General features: G+C 35.0%; 1 protein-coding gene across 1 annotated transcript in view; it reads left to right on the top strand.

The window, feature by feature from the left end:
* FBN2 (fibrillin 2) overlaps positions 1 to 16,411 on the top strand; it is a 264,303-nt gene that overhangs the window by 26,939 nt on the left and 220,953 nt on the right. The window lies entirely within an intron of this gene.

Raw genomic sequence — 16,411 nt, 5'->3', positions numbered from 1 at the left:
TTTTAAATTAAATATATTCGGGTGACATTGGTTGTAAAATTACATAGTTTTCAAGTGTACAATTCTGTAAACATCTATTTCATTATGTTTTCACCACCCAGAGTCAGTTCTCCTTCATCACCATATGTTTGATCCCCTTTACCCTCTTCTACCATCTCTTCTTCACCCTTACCCTCTCTGGTAACCACTAAACCGTTGTCTATGTCTTTGAGTTTTTGTTTGTCTTGTTCGTTTGTTGCTTTCAGTTTTATATCCCACATATGAGTGAAATCATTTGGTCTTTGACTTTTTCTGTCTAACTTTTTATGCTAGCATGATAATCTCTAGATCCATCTATGTGGTCACAAATGGCAGTATTTAATCTTTTCTTATGACCAAGTAATATTCCATTGTATGTATGTACCACATCTTCTTTACCCACTCATCTATCAAAGGATCCAGAAGTTTCCATGTCTTGGCATCCGTGAATAATGCTACAATGAACATAGGGGTACATATATCTTTATGGATAAATGTTTTCAGATTTTTAGGGGTAGATACCCAGAAATGGAATTGCGGGGTCGTATGGCAATTCTATCCTTAATTTTTTGAGGACCCTCCATACTGTTTTCCATAGGGGCTCTACCAATTTACCTTCCTACCAACAGTGTATGAGGGTTCCTTTTTCTCCACAGCTTCTCCAACACTTGTTATTACTTGTCTTGTTGTAATAGCCATTCTAACAGGTGGGAGGTGGTATCTCATTGTGGCTTTGATTTGCATTTCCCTAATAGCTAGTGAAGGTGAGCATTTTTTCAAATATCTGTTGGCTGTTTGTGTGTCTTCTTGGGAGATGTGTCTGTTCGGGTCCTCTGCCCATGTTTTAATTGGATTGTTTGTCTTTTTGTTGAGTTGTCTGAGTTCTTTATGTGTTTTGGATATTAGCCCTATCAGAGGTGTTATTTGCAAGTATCTTCTCCCATTCGATCTCCTCTTTTTTTGGTTAATGGTTTCTTTTGTTGTGCAGAAGCTTTTAAGTTTGATATAGTCCCATTCATTTATTTTTTGCTTTTACTTCCCTTGCCTTTGAGGTCATATTCATAAAATCCTCTCTGAACCCAACGTCCATTAATTTAGTACCTGAATTTTCTTCTACGCAATTTATTGTGTCAGGTCTTATATTTAGGTCTTTGATCCATTTTGAGTTAATTTTGGTACATGACGGCAGATAGCAGTCTAGTTTCATTCTTTTACACATGACTTTCTAATTTTCCCAGCACCATTTATTGACAAGGCTTTCTTTTCTCCAGTGTATGTTTTTGGCTCCTTTGTTGACAATTATCTGCCCATATATATTGGGTTTATTTCTGGGTTCTCAGTTCTATTCCATTGGTTTGTGTTTGTTTTTCTGCCAATACCATGCTGTTTTGATTATTGTCACTTTGTAGTATAAATTGAAGTCAGGGAGTGTGATACCTTCAGCCTTATTTTTTTTTCCTCAGGACTGCTTTGGCTACTTGGGGTATTTTATGATTCCATGCAAATATGATGATTGTTTGTTTTACTTAAAAAAAATACCATTGGGGTTTTGTTGGGGATTGCATTAAATCTGCATATTGCTTTGGGTAATGTAGCCATTTTAACTATGGCATTTTAAAGAAAAATTCTTGTTCAAAATCTGAACCTACGTGGAAAAAGTGAGATCATCTTGCAAATGTTAAAGCTTATGAAACCTAAACCTTCAAGCCTTCATGTAAAATGAAAAATGGAATGATTTCACTTCAGGGTAACTTCCATAAAATCATCTGGTTGTAGAACTTAATGCATGAACTCAATATCCAAAAGCATGTCGAGAAGGAATCCCTCAGCTTCTGCTTGAATGCCCCCAGTCACAGCGCTCTCACTCACTCACACACTCCATTATGAGACAGTGTTTTATTGTCACTCTTGATTGTTTAAACTCTGCATGATTGCAGGCCTAAGCTAGGCAGTTAACAGATGGATGGCACCTCCCTTACTGTCGAATTAATTCAGTGGGAACATGATGGTGGTGGTATCTCTGAAAGGAGTCAACCACAACCTACCACTCAGGTTTGTACGACAACAACTTGAAGTCTAATTATAAGCTCTTTAATTATTCTATACATTTTATGTTCATCCACCCACATTTCGGGAGGTAAAGTAACTGAGAGCTATTAAACCTCCTCAGACCTTATGCAGATTGTCCAAGAACAAGAGTGGAGACAGGCAAATTAGGGTTTTCCTGGATTCTGGGAATTATGTACATCAGATACAAGTTTGTTCAGGAATAACTGATATACTTATTAATCAACATTAATTCCTCATGCTCTTGCAATTTATTACAAAGTATACAGGGTGTATGAAGGGTGGGTTTGTTCAGCCTATGAACATCCAAGGAATATAGCAAATTAATAGTGTGACCAGAAATATAGGAAAGCATGGTGAGAGAACATACTGATATTATGCAGACTTCTATTTATGGTAGATTTGATACTTCCAAGAAATGTATAAGCAGTACTCTTTAGAAGAAATTCCTCCCACTGTAATGTTATTACCAAAACTAACACGTTTGTTAAAAAATAAGACAAGATAAAACAAGAAAAATGCAATCATACAGTTCATAATTTTATAATTTCTCCATTCAGAGCAAATTACTTTTAACATTTTGGAGAGTATACTTTGAGTCTTTTTTCCTACTGCACACATAGTATTTGTAAAGAATGGGATCTTTCCATTCTTACTGGAATTGCCTGTTCTGTAACATGAAATGTACTTGTATCTTGATTCTCCTTTTGTGCTGTGAAATACATTATATTGTGTTTTAGATGGTAAAAGCTGCACGAATATTGTAACATGAAGACTAGGCAACTACATTCTGTATAAGCACACGATGTTTGTAAAGCTGTGTTTTCAATCTTACAGATGAGAAAACTTTGCCCAGGTCAAACTTATGGTAACATTGGGAGTATAAGGACAGGGGGAGGATAGTAAAACAATCTGATTTAAGACCTTAAACCCAATTACTGTAATAGAGCTGCCTGCCATAATTATATTTCCTATTATTTGACATTTAGGGTCATTTCCAGGTTTTCTTTTAATTTTGTTGGTTTGGTTATATTTTAGCAATCCTATGATAAATATTTGTGTAGATAAATCTATATCCTTGATTTTATTTTTAGGATGTATATTAGAAACATAACTGTTGAGTTATTGAGTTTGTGAAAATTTAAAGCTTTTAGTATGTTCACTTCCCTCTAAGAAGGCTTTTTGTAATTATTCATTTGGTATTGTGTTTAGAAAGCCTTCCTCCATTCCCAAATCTTGTAAAAATCTATAGTTTTTTTCCTATTGCTTGTGGGATTTGGGATTTTATTTCTTTTTAATTTTAATGTCAAGTTAGAATATACAGGAGGGTAACTAAAGCAAATTTATTTATAAATATTTATCAAATATCTTTTGAGTGCTTATTAAGTATTAGGCTAAGTACTCGAAACTCAAGTTACAAGACAAACAGTAAATACTCCCTGTTAATGAGAAGCAAATTATCTCTTTAAAGAACAGAACTAGTCATCTACTTTCAACATTACAATGTAATATGACACAGTAAATACTGTAATAGGAGTAGGAACAAATTTGTGTGCGAGTTCAGAAATGCTTCCTGATTAACACAGAATTAGAAAAGTATCCCTGCAGTTAATTGCAATGAAAAACAAAAAAACAGAAAACTCATTATAATGGGAAAAACAGTATTGGACTAATTCCTGTATTGATGTTTTAAGATATATTGTGATTGAATCTTATTTTAAGTAACATTACTTAAACTCCATAATTAATTACCAGTTACCACAGTCATGAGCTGATACATGCTTTGTAGAAAGAGGGTATCTCCCTGTTTTTCCTTTTTTGCCCTCTGAAGATTTAGTGAGAATGAATTACAAGGAACAGAGAGAATGTTACCAGCCGCAGATGTCACAGTCACGTGTGGCTGCGTACGCACAGAGCACACACACATTTCTGTACTTGTGAGACTGTTAAGAACATCTTATAACCTTGCACTCTCTAAGCTAAACTTAGCCTTAAATGGGCATCAGAGAAATACCAAAAGATCTGTGAGAACTTAACTTTTTGGCGCTAGCTCAGACAACATCCTTATCTTGAATGCCATTAAGAGCACAAGGGAAGGAGAATGAGAGAAAAAAAGCAGACAGTGGGAAGTGGAAAGAAAAGATGGGAAGAAGAAAGTGAAAGATGGCAGAAGACAGGGACTTGGAGCAGAGACGTGTGGTTGAATAAAGGAAGGAGGAAGGGTCTAAGTTTGGGAGAAAAATTGATTCATTGATTGACCTGGAAGAGCCCGGGGCTTTCACTTCTCTTTCTTTGCTATTTAGATCTGAGCAGTAAGATTGAATGTGGTTTTTTTTTTTTTAATTAAAGTTTATTGGGGTGGGAAAAAAGATTGACTGTGTTAGCAGCTTGATAGACCGAGATGTGTTATTTATAAAACTCGTTTCATAAATTTATAAATGAATTAAAGCAGTAGTTCCATTTATTCCAGCTCTAAGTGCCTCTATTTATATTTTCTTTGTTTTTGGTTTACCCTATCTAGAGGCATGGGAACCTGCAATGCAAAATAAAAATACTCGAATATTTCATATTTGTGTAACTCCATAAATATTTTCCTGTTTTCCAATTTCAAGATCAGGTTGGAAGACATTAAATGTTAACTGGTATGGAAACTAGGCAAAGCTACCACACACAAAAAAATTAAATATAATGAAATGTTATATAGGATTTAGCCAAAAGTAAGTATTATTAAAGTGTGCATGTGTGTGGGGAGGGGGTTTATGTAATATACACTGTATATTTCACAAATCCCAAACATTATAAATTCCTAAATAACACCTATCTGCTAGGGTTTCAGATAAAGGGTTGTGGACCTGCAGTTACCTCATGGTATTGCTGGAAAGATTAAAAGTAATGTGTTAAGTTTTGACACATAATAGGCATAGTGCCCGTACATGGTAGGCATCTATAAAGTGGTATTTGTTGTGTTTTAGGAATATAGGGTGTAGTCAGAATCCAAATTTAATTTTAAGACCCATGTGATCTTAGAAATGTGATTGTTTTCTTTGATCCTTGTTTCTGCATATATAATGTGTGTCTACTGTGTCAATCTTGAAATAGTTGTGTGAGCCTGAAATGATTTAGTGTAATACATGGCACCCAGTAAATGATAATCATTGATGCTAATCTCTTTTAGTTGGACTCCAAGTTATCAAAACGACAGATATGGTGGTTTGGCTATTCAAAATGGAATATTGAAAAATGGAATTTTGAGTGGGGAATAAAAGGATTTTTCCAACTATTTAAGTCATGCAAATAAAGTTTAATGCTGTTTTTATTAAGAGTGGAAGTATAGCATATTTTAAGAGAGGCTCACATCCCTGGTATGAGAATTAAATGAGAGATAAAGTGTCTAGCCATGTCTAGCACAGAGTAAGGGCTCAATAAATGATAAGCTATAACTATGAAAACTAAAGCCAAGATCTTAGACAAAATTGTCTTGATGGATGAAGGAAATTGTTCAGGATCACTGGGACTATCTCAGATGAATCATGTTCAGGATGAATCATCAGTTGTGAAAATATAAGTTTCATAATTTTGTGGGGTTTTTTTGGTGATAATACAGATCAACTGAAAAGTATTGTTTGTCATTATCACCATCTTGCATGTGATGCAGTTGAATTTTTAGATCTTACTTATTTTGTTTTGACATGTTTCTACTGTAAATAACCAGTGTTGCTGTCAGTAGTTACTCACTATTTAACTGGTCTTTTTAGTCTTAGTTTCCCCCTTCCCTATGCACAAAGCCCTGTTCTAAGCATTTTACAGTGTAACTAACATAGTATATGTAGAGCTTATTTTTCCCAAGGTACTTATAATCAATAGACTTGCATATTGCTAAATCTAATAGAAGTAGATCAAAGGAGTCTTCAGACAGATGAGAGATCAGTTCCTCTGTGAAGTTTTTCTTGACAGCACCCCGCCACCTTACTTTCCAGGCAAAAATTTAGGCATGCTTTCCTTTTATCATACCTGCATATATTCCATCCTTCTAGAATATCTCCCGTCATCATTGTGTTGTGACTGCTAATTTACTCGGCTGTGAGCCTGTGAAGAGCAGAGGTAAACGATATCTTAAGTTTTTATCTTAGATTACCTGTGTGTTTCCTCTACTCCACACAGTGCAGTATGTGGAAGACACACCATATATGTGACTACATAAACATAGGGGGTCCAAGTAGAAGAAATAGGGTGAAAAAGGGTAGACATACTAAAAGTCCTTGAATGTTCATGGAGGCTTATTCATTGGTGTGCCTGAATTAGACACAATTAGTGAAAGAGAAGAGTAGAAGATGAGGCTTGAAAAATATGCTTGGACTAATATACAAAGTGTGGAATGCCAGAGTCAAGAGGCTGCCCTCTGCTCAGTAGGCACTGGGGAGAAGGATCGTGAAGGACTTCTGTGCTTGAAAGTAGTTCTCTACAATCTGGAGTGGCAGACAAAAAGGAATGGAGGCTGGAGAGGCTGAAGGCAGAGCCACCATTCAGGAGAATTCATTGCGTGTCAGCTGGATAATAGCAATGGGTCTATTACTTTTGTATAATTTTTTCATTCAGACTGTGATTCATGTATGCATGAATTAAATTATTAGTATAAATGTAAAATTATGTTAATACTGGGAAAATAACATTTATTGAACGTTTACTGTGATAAAGACTTTACAGGAATTAACCCAAAGATAATCATTTTTAAAAACATCACATTACAAATAAGTAAACTGAGGCACAAAGAGGTAAAGGAATTTGCTCAAATTCACTCATATAATAAATAAAGAAGGATTTGAACACAAGTGATTAAGTGCAAAAAGCATGCACTTAACCATAATATTTTTAAGTGACACATAAAATCATGCAGAAAGTAATATATTTCCATTCTTTAGAACTATGTATATTGTGTCATTTGTTCAATATGAAAATGATAACTGGGTACTTTACACCAAGTGATTGAAAAGGATGCTTGCTATTTTTGTATTTTTTTGTTATCTGGCCTAGGGAAATCTTTTTGGTATATACATTTCAAATTGTGCCTCAGAATTTATATACCCAGAATTTCTTTATGTCTGTGATCTTCTAAAAAATTTATAATGCTTCAAACAAAATTGAGGTTTCTGTTTTTTGCCAAGATGGACTAACAGGAACCAGTATAACCCTCCTGCCTGAGAAGAACTGAAAAACAGAATGAAATATATGAAATGGTGGTTTTCAAGATATTGGGCATCAGGTAACAAAAGACAGTGATTCCTGAGAGAAGGGCTCGATAGATTCCCTCAGACCAGAATGGAGAACCACAGAATTTGTGGGACAATGATGAGAGTTCTCAGAATGGTCCTGCCTCAGTAGTGGGGAATATTAGCCATAGATTCAATGCTGCTCTGGTCCTGGCGAATATATCTTAAAAGCAAATACAAGAAGATCAATGAACCCTCCGAAAAAGAAACATGAAGAAAATTATACCAGAAACATCATAACCAAATTGCTCCAAACTGGGTATTGTACAGAGATAATCCTAAAAACAGCTAGAGAAAAAAGACATGTTTTGTACAGAGGGAAAAAAGATACAGATGACAAATTTCTTGTCAAAAATAGTGCAAGTGAAAAAAACAATGGAACAGTATAAAGTACTGAAATTAAAAAATAAAAAAATTCTCCACCTACAATTCCATATCCAGGAAAATGACTTTGAAAAACAAAGGCAAAAGAAAGCTTTTGTCAAACATACAAAGATGAAAGAAATCATTACCAGCAGATCTGCACTGCAAGAGATGCCTCTTAAAGGCCTTCTTCAGGCAGAAGAAAAGCAATATCAGGTACAAATAGGAATCATACAAAGGAATGAGGAACATCAAAAAGGTAACTAACTATATAAGGGTATAGTATATGGGTAAATACAGAGGGTGCCCCCCAAAAATGTATACACATATTAAGAAAGGAAAACTGTGTTAAAATTGTAATGCTCAATATATACCAATAACAAAAGATGAATACAAGTCACCTTTGACTTCTGCAATTACAAGAGGTGCTCAAAGTGGTTACCATTGGCGTCCAGACACTTCTGATTGCAGCAAACTACTGCTTGAGCAATGTTGACCAAAGTATGCACTTGTGTACGTTTTTTGGCACTCCCAGTATATAAGATTTTTTTCTTAGTTTTTAAATCTCTTTAAAAAGCAACTGGCTGTTTGAACAAAAAATAATTACAATGTTCTGTGGCGTATATAGCAGATGTGGTGGTAAAATATATTAAAACAGTAACACAAAGGCTGAGAAATTCTCACACTTTCTGTCAAGTAGTATATTACTTGAAAATAGACTTTGATAGGTTAAAGATGTGTACTGTAAACACCAAGGCAACCACTAAAAATATAGTTATAACTAATCCAACAAAAGATGATAAAAGGAGTGAAAAAATATTCTCAAAGCAGCAAAAGAACATAGAGAACCAAGAAGAAATAATGAATTAGAAAATAAATAGAGGGTGGTAGAGTTAAACCTAGCCATGTCAATAATCATTTAAATATAGATGGTCTCAACAGTTGAATTAAAAGGCAGAGATCGTTAGGATAAGAAAAACAATATCCAATTATATACTTCCTATAAAAAAATTCTATTTTAAATAAAAGACACTAGTAGATTAAAAGTAAAAGGATGGAAAAAGAAATAGCTGGCCAACACTAATTAAAAAAAAGCTGCCATGACTAAATTAATATTAGGTAAATAGATTTCAGAGCAAAGACTAGTTTAAAAAATAAAGTCATTTCATAATGATAAAGGTCAGTTAATCAAGAGGATATAAATATTCTAAACATTCATATGTGTAATAACATAACTTCAAAATACATGAAATAAAAACTGATAGAACTGCAAGAAGGAATAGACAAATCCACAGTTATAGTTGGAGATTTCAATACTCCTCGCTCAATAATTGATGTGATAGAAAGTCAGTGAGAATATAGAAGATTTGAACAACACCATCACCATCAATCTGCTTGATCTACTTGACATTTATAGAACACTCAACTGCACAACAGAGAATGCACATTTTTTAAGTACACATGAACATTTAGCAAGATCATATTCTGAGCCATAAACCAAGTTTCAATAAATATAAAAGGATTCAAGTTATACAAAGTATGTTCTTAGTTTATAATGAAATTAAATTAGAAATCAATAACAAAAAGTTATCTAAAAAATACCCAAACATTCAGAAACCATGTAACTCATTTTTAATAGATTAGAAGTCAAAAGGGAAATTAGAAAGCATTTTGAACTGAATTAAAATAAAAACAATATACCAAAATTTGTGGGGTGCCACTAAAGGAGTGTTTAGAGGAAAATTCATAGCTCTCAATGTACATTAAAAGAAGAGAGATCTCAAATCAATGATCTCAGCTATTCATTAAAATACTAGAAAAAAGGACAAATTAAATCAAAAGTAAGCAGGAGGAAAAAAAATAGTTCAAAGTGAAAATAAATGAAGTAGAATTCAGAAACAGTGAGAAAATTGAGACCAACAGCTGGCTCACTAAGAAGATCAATAAAATTGATAAGCCCTTATCCACACTAATCAGTAATAAAGACAAGTTATCAATATTAAGAATGTGAGGTGATATCACTGCAGATTTTCCTGATATAAGTGAAATATGAGGCAATATTATAAACAACTTTAACTCAATAAAAATGAAGCAATTTCTTGAAAGACTTAAATCAGCAAACCTCATTCAAGACAAAGTAAATAACATGAATATCCTTATAGCAATAAAATAAATTGAATTTGTAGTTAAAAACCTTACCATAAAGTAAAATCTTGATTCAGCTAGATTCATTGGTGAATGCTACCAAACATTTAAGAAGGAAATAATACCAATTCTATGCAGACTTTTGTGGAAAACTGAACAGGAGTTAAAGCTTCCCAACTCATTCTGTGAGGCCAAATTACCTTGATACCCAAACCAGAAAAAGACATTTCAAGAAAAGAAAGTAGCATACAACTATTTCTCATGTTGCAAAATTCCTCAACACAATTTAGCAGTATATCAACAATATATTGAAAGGATAATATAGTATAACCACTTGAGGTTTATCCCATGATATTAAAAAATCAATGTAACACCATATTCAAACATTTTTAGAAATCATATCATCTGAATAGATGTAGAAAAATTATATGACAAAATCCAAAACCCAAAATTTATTCCTGAAACAAACTGACAACAAACTAGAGGATGAGAGAGAACTTTCCCAACCTGTTAAAAGGGCATTCCCAAAAAACCTCAAGCTAACATCACCGTTGATGAAAAGCTGAATTCTAATATCAGTTACAAAGCAAGGGCAGTGATGCTCACCAATTTTATTGAACATTGCACTCTTTGGTTCTAGCAACGGCAATAAGACAATAAAAGATAAAAGTCATACACATTGGAATAGAAGAAGTAAAACTTTTTTTTCACAGATGACATCATTGTAGAAAATAAGTTAGCAAGGTTGTAGGATACAAGATCAATGTACAAATTCAGTTGTATTTCTATATCTAGCAGTGATCAATTGAAAACCTAAATTAAAAATAATTTAGAGTACCATGAATATGAAATGCTCAGGGATAATTCTGATCAAAAAACGTGCAAGACCTATATAGTAAAAACTATAAAACATTGCCAAGCAAGATTAATGAAGACATAAATAAATGGAAACAGATACTGTTTACTTGAACTGGAAGACTCAATACTATGGGATGTCTCTTCTCCCCAAATTAATCTATAGATTCAACAAAATCTTGATAAAAATCACAGAATTTTGGAGAAATTGACAAACAAATTTTAAAACTCCTATGAAAATTCAAAATTGGATTTCATCAATATTAAAAACTCTAGTCTTTGAAAGATATCATTGAGAGAGTGAAAAGTCAAACCATGAACTGATGAAAATATTTCTAAATCATGTATCTGATAAAGAACTCGTATCCAAAATATATAAAGAAACCTCAAAACTCAATAATAAGGAAATAAACGACCAGTTAGAAACATACACAAAGATTCGTATAGACTTCACCAAAGAAAATAAATGAAAGGCCAATAAGCACATAAAAATATGGTCAACCTCATTAGTCATTAGGGAAACACAAATTAAAAATCACGAGATATCACTATGCTGAACTCTCATGCATTGCTGGTAAGAATGTAAATGGTAAAAGCACTTTGTGAAACAGTCTGTCAGTTTCTTAGAAATATAAACATAGACCTATTATATGATTTACCCGTTCCACTCCTAGTTATTTGCTCATAGCAGCTTTATGTTAATAGCCCCCAAACTGGAAACAACTCAGATGTCTCTCAACAGATGAATGGATCAGCAAATTGTGGTATATTTATACAATGGAATAGTTCTCATTCGTGTTAAGTGAAGGACTAATGATACGTGCAATATTGATGAACCTCAGAATATTTATCCTGAGGGAAAGAAGGCACACAAAAAGGTACATACTGTATGATTTCATATAAACATAATCATAGATAATTCAGACGAATTTATTGTCACATTATCAGTGGTTGTCTAGGGATGGAGAGATGCGAAGGGCAGGGTAGAGAAATTACAAAGGAGCAAGAGGAATCATTAGGGTGATGGATATATGTTCATTATGTAGGTTTAAGTAATAACTTAATAGGCTTATACCATCTGTAAAAACATTGTACACTTTACATATGTACAGTTTATTGTGTGTCAACTACACCTCAGTAAAGCTGTTTTAAAAAATTGGACAATGAAAGTAATTTGTTTATCCTTTTTTTTTTTTTGTATAAGTTGGTTTAGGTTTTGAGATTACTGCCTCTGGCCATAGGTTTTGTATCTGCTTGTAGAAACCAACTCGTCTTAAATCTGAATTTTACACCTTCCACAGACCAAGTTAATGCTGCTCATTAATACACAATATGAATGACCCCCATGCATAACTCCTTGAAAGAAGTTATTGGTGGATGGTGGATGAAGTGGACGAGTCTTAGGGGAATGGAAACTATATGTTTCTGAAAAGGTGTATTGATGTTGTAATACATGTAATCCAATCAGTTCTTCTCTAGGGGATTACTATAATCGTCCATGCTTTCTTGTTCCTCTGTAGAGTTGTTTGTACTCAATTACAGTTAGGGAAACACAGTGAGGGACACTTCCTGAATCATTGTGCCCACTCTTTTGGGGAATTTTAATTTGGGACCTTGAGAGAAGCCATGTCACTAAAGCCATGTCTGTAGAATCGGGATTTCTCAGGGAGCGGATGGCCAAGGAGCCAGGAAATGTCACTAGATAAATAGGAGGAGTACATTTTTATTAGTTCCTCTTACACCAAGCACGTCGTCTCAATGAGTTAAAAACTCAATTTATGTTGAACAAAGTGTCATAGCACATAGGGAAGAGTTTTTCTGCCTGCCTGTTTTTTCCACTAGAAGCTTTTGTCCTTACAACATTAGTGAGAATTTTTTAAAAATATTGGTTATTTTAGACTAAATATTACACAGATTTCCTTCCAATTTTATTATTTTTATTTAAAACTTTAAAATCTGATTAATATACTTAGGTCGCCATTTCTTGAGTTATTACCATTATATAATTTCTCTTATCTCCCCATCATGAGGGGAGTAAGTAGTACTGGGTTTTGGGCAGCTTTGATGAAAAGATCTGAGCTCTGCAGTTTCTCAGGTTATCCTTTGCGTGGCTTGTGTCCGGACCACTCATCTGGTCATACGAACATTTTCTTTTTTCAAAGAGGATATCCCTGAAAATTGGACGATCCAAAACGCAAAGTGGAGGATTGTCCCATTTCAGCTACTCATACAGTCCCTGGTGCACCTTTGCTGTTAGAGAATCATGCTTGCATTGGCTTCCCCCCTTACCTGTCATTCTGTAGCAGTAGTCCCCCCTCCCCAACCCCATTGCGGTGGTAAGGGCTTCAGCCCAGCCTCTTGCTTGAGGAGAGTCTTATTTTCTTATATCCTTGTGTCCCCCGTTGAATGCCGGGGATAACTTTCCCTGTGCGGTGAGGCTCATCTCCTCTTTGCTGTCTAATTTCCTCCCGTCTGGTAGAGATCACAACGGCTGGTTCCCTTTGTTTTTCTGCTTTCTGGGGAGATGCTATGTTGGTAGGTAAGGACTTTTACTCCAGATTTTCTGATTTCTCCATAAACTGAACTGACCCCCAGCTTTCCATGGAGAATTAGTGAGGCTTCTCAGGATTTTGAAGAGTCATTCTTATTCGCAGTGTCATTTGGGGGAGAGGGGTTGTGACTGTCTTCTGTTACATTCCTAGGCTGCAATTTCCAAATACTATGCAGGAGTTCGTGCCCATTTTCTACTTTAGGTGCTGAGAATGCATTTTTCTTGTTAGCTTTTGCCATTTTGTTTGTTTGTTTTTGTTTATATTAGCTGCAAGAAAGGGAGATTCTATGATAGGGTTTCAATCCCCAGTGGTTTCCAGGAAGTTGATACCACATTTAAAAGTTGTTGACCTGGAATCTATCTAAAGTCACACAGAAAGCCAGGTGTAGGGGCCTCTGCTAGGCCATGACATAATTTGTGATACTGCAGTCATCATTTCCAAGTAAAATTGCGGTGGCTTATTAAGTGCACAACATTGAACCGAGAAGCACTAGTTCCATGGGTGCCTCATCTTCTGTGGATTAAGGACCGTGTTTCCCATGACCGTACTTAATGTCACCGTTTAATGCATGCAAAATTCTTCCATATGGGCAAAGCTGAATGTTTGCGAATGTCTTCATCTGATTTAGAAATAGCACACAAGGCACATTCCAAATCTTGAGCACGATTGTTTTCACTCTTAAAAAAAAAATAATAAGTTTTGAGTGTCACAAAGAGACTTAGAATTTAACAGATTGACTGTGGTTTTTAAGCAAGTCAATTCACAAGTAATGTCTTGTTTGAAAAAATGAGGACATTGGCCTCTATCAATGTTTACCCGTCTTTCTTGATCATAAACATCACCTGGTTTTTGTAAAATATATTGATTTTCTTGCCTGGCCCCTGGAGACACAGATTCAGTGCTTTGAATTCAATGACTTGCAACCATAGCTGCATAGTATCATCACCAGGGAGCTTTAAAAAATCCTGAAACCCAAGCTTCATCCCAGATGAATTATATAAGAACCTCTGGTGCAGTGGGACCCACACCCAAGCATTAGCATTTTTTAAAAAATCCCTGAAGTAATTCCACTATAAAGTGAAGTTTGTGAAACACTGGTCTAGCATGACATCCTTACAAAATACCCAGGAATATTTTTATAATTAGACAAGTTTGAGAAATCATTAAAATACCTTGAAGAATTTATTCAGTAATTCAGTTTTTCCATTAAGAGCCCCAAATGAAGCCACTCTGGATGAAATTTACTACTGAATTATTTTGAACAGATTTATAATGTCTTAAAATTCCATCATCAGAATAGGTTTTGCCTCCTTCTGATGTGGCAAAATTGGATTTGAAAGTAGTAAACTTTATCTTGAGGTTTTCCTCCATATCACATAGTTTTAAATCGCAGTGACCTCAATAAGAAATACATACTCCCTGCAGGGGGCAAAACTGAGCCAACAATGTTTATAATGGCTTCAAATCTTGACTTGGTTACCATGTGGTAAACTAATCCAAATATACTTTAGAAATGGTGCATAGAAAACTGAAAGCTTTATCTAGTTATTTTTTTTAAAGTAAAATCCCACTTATATGATGCAGCTTTTGCTAGAGTTAAAACACTATAGTTTATTCAATGATAGCATTATAGTTTTGTAGATTTTAGTGAGATGTACAAAGGGATATAACATTACGTACTTTTCTTATTATACTTTATTATACTTCCTCTTTTAGAATAATTACTGGCATTCATAAGTATTCATTTGTAACTACACAATTATGTATCTCCTGTTGCTTAATGACTCTGCAAAACTAAGTAAGTACAGGTATAGTTTATTCCTCTACATTTCAGTGACAGCCAAGAAACTTGATCCCTTTCTTGTAATTATTTCAGGAATGACTTGTGAAGGAGGTGGCATCTGAGAAGCTATTTGATAAACAGACAGTTTGGAGGGCTTCACGGGGGCTGGGGCTTACCAAACAGCATTTTTTTGGGTACATGGCACTTCAGGAAAACCCTATAGCCGTAACTAGACAGAATCAAAGAGCAGCTGAGCAGATAATGATGAAGGAAATGAGCGGGGAGGAAGGTACTTTGGGAAACCAGGTGGGAAGTATATCTACTAGTTCAACCCAAAAGTCTGTGGTGAGATGTGTGAGGGGTTTTGTGCATCTCTGTTAGGTATGATCAGGAGTATATATGAGACTTTGCAAAGGCCTGGCCAGACCTCCAGGGGGGCCATGTAGGAGGCCACTTGGATGTAGTCATCCTCAGATTGGTGTGCCTTTGTTTGTGAGGTGACCTCTTCCCAGAGTCCCAAAAGGAGGCAAATGTGCTCTGCACCCTGCATTTCTGTATATCTAACAGTGACCCCACTCTGGGCCTCTGCAGCCTCCTCCTTTTAGTCTTTAGCAATACTCCTCAGGACGAAGGGACCTGGCTTTCTTTTTGCGTTTCCTTCCTTAAGTGGGATAAACACTCACTTAAGTCTTACCCTCTTCCTTTGGATGCCAGCTCCATGGCCAGTTTGGTGCCAGATGAGTGCCAGAAAGGGAGAGATTGACCTAGGGATGGGGATTCTGAATTGTGAGTTATTTCACAAAATATACTCTGATGTACATGAAGAACTTGGCACATTGCTCGATACAAATGCCTAATAAATGTTTTCTATTATTTAATTACTAGAATTATGAAACAGTCTCATCCAGTCATTCAGTTAAAAGCTATTTTCAGATTTTGTGTTACTTATTTTAAATATCCCATTACAAGGGATCTTGAGATAAAGCTGTAGCTGTGCCATTAGCCCAAAGACACAACAGTGAAAACATGTCTCTTTCTCGAGCTACTTTACTGAAAGAAATTTGTAATAATAAATGTCCAAGTCTAGATGACTGTACTGTGAATTACCTTGCCTGGGGACTTGAGTGGCCTTGTCGTGGTACAGAGTGGCTCTGGATGGTTCCAGCTATCTTAATGCCTGTTAGGATGACACTAAATTAAAACCTTAAGTATAGTAGTTACTTAATTAGTAATTAGTACTTAATTACTAATTAATTACTTAATTAGTACTCGGGGCATTTCTAAGATGTTTGGAGTGGACTCTCAGATCCTCTACTTTATTTCTCATTCATTTGGGATTAGATTTATAGTGATTACCAAGC

Source organism: Rhinolophus ferrumequinum, chromosome 7, assembly GCF_004115265.2.
Source record: "Rhinolophus ferrumequinum isolate MPI-CBG mRhiFer1 chromosome 7, mRhiFer1_v1.p, whole genome shotgun sequence".
NCBI classification, from domain to species: domain Eukaryota; kingdom Metazoa; phylum Chordata; class Mammalia; order Chiroptera; family Rhinolophidae; genus Rhinolophus; species Rhinolophus ferrumequinum.
Note: the sequence above shows the minus strand (reverse complement) of the source record. Positions and strands in the feature narration are given on the sequence as shown.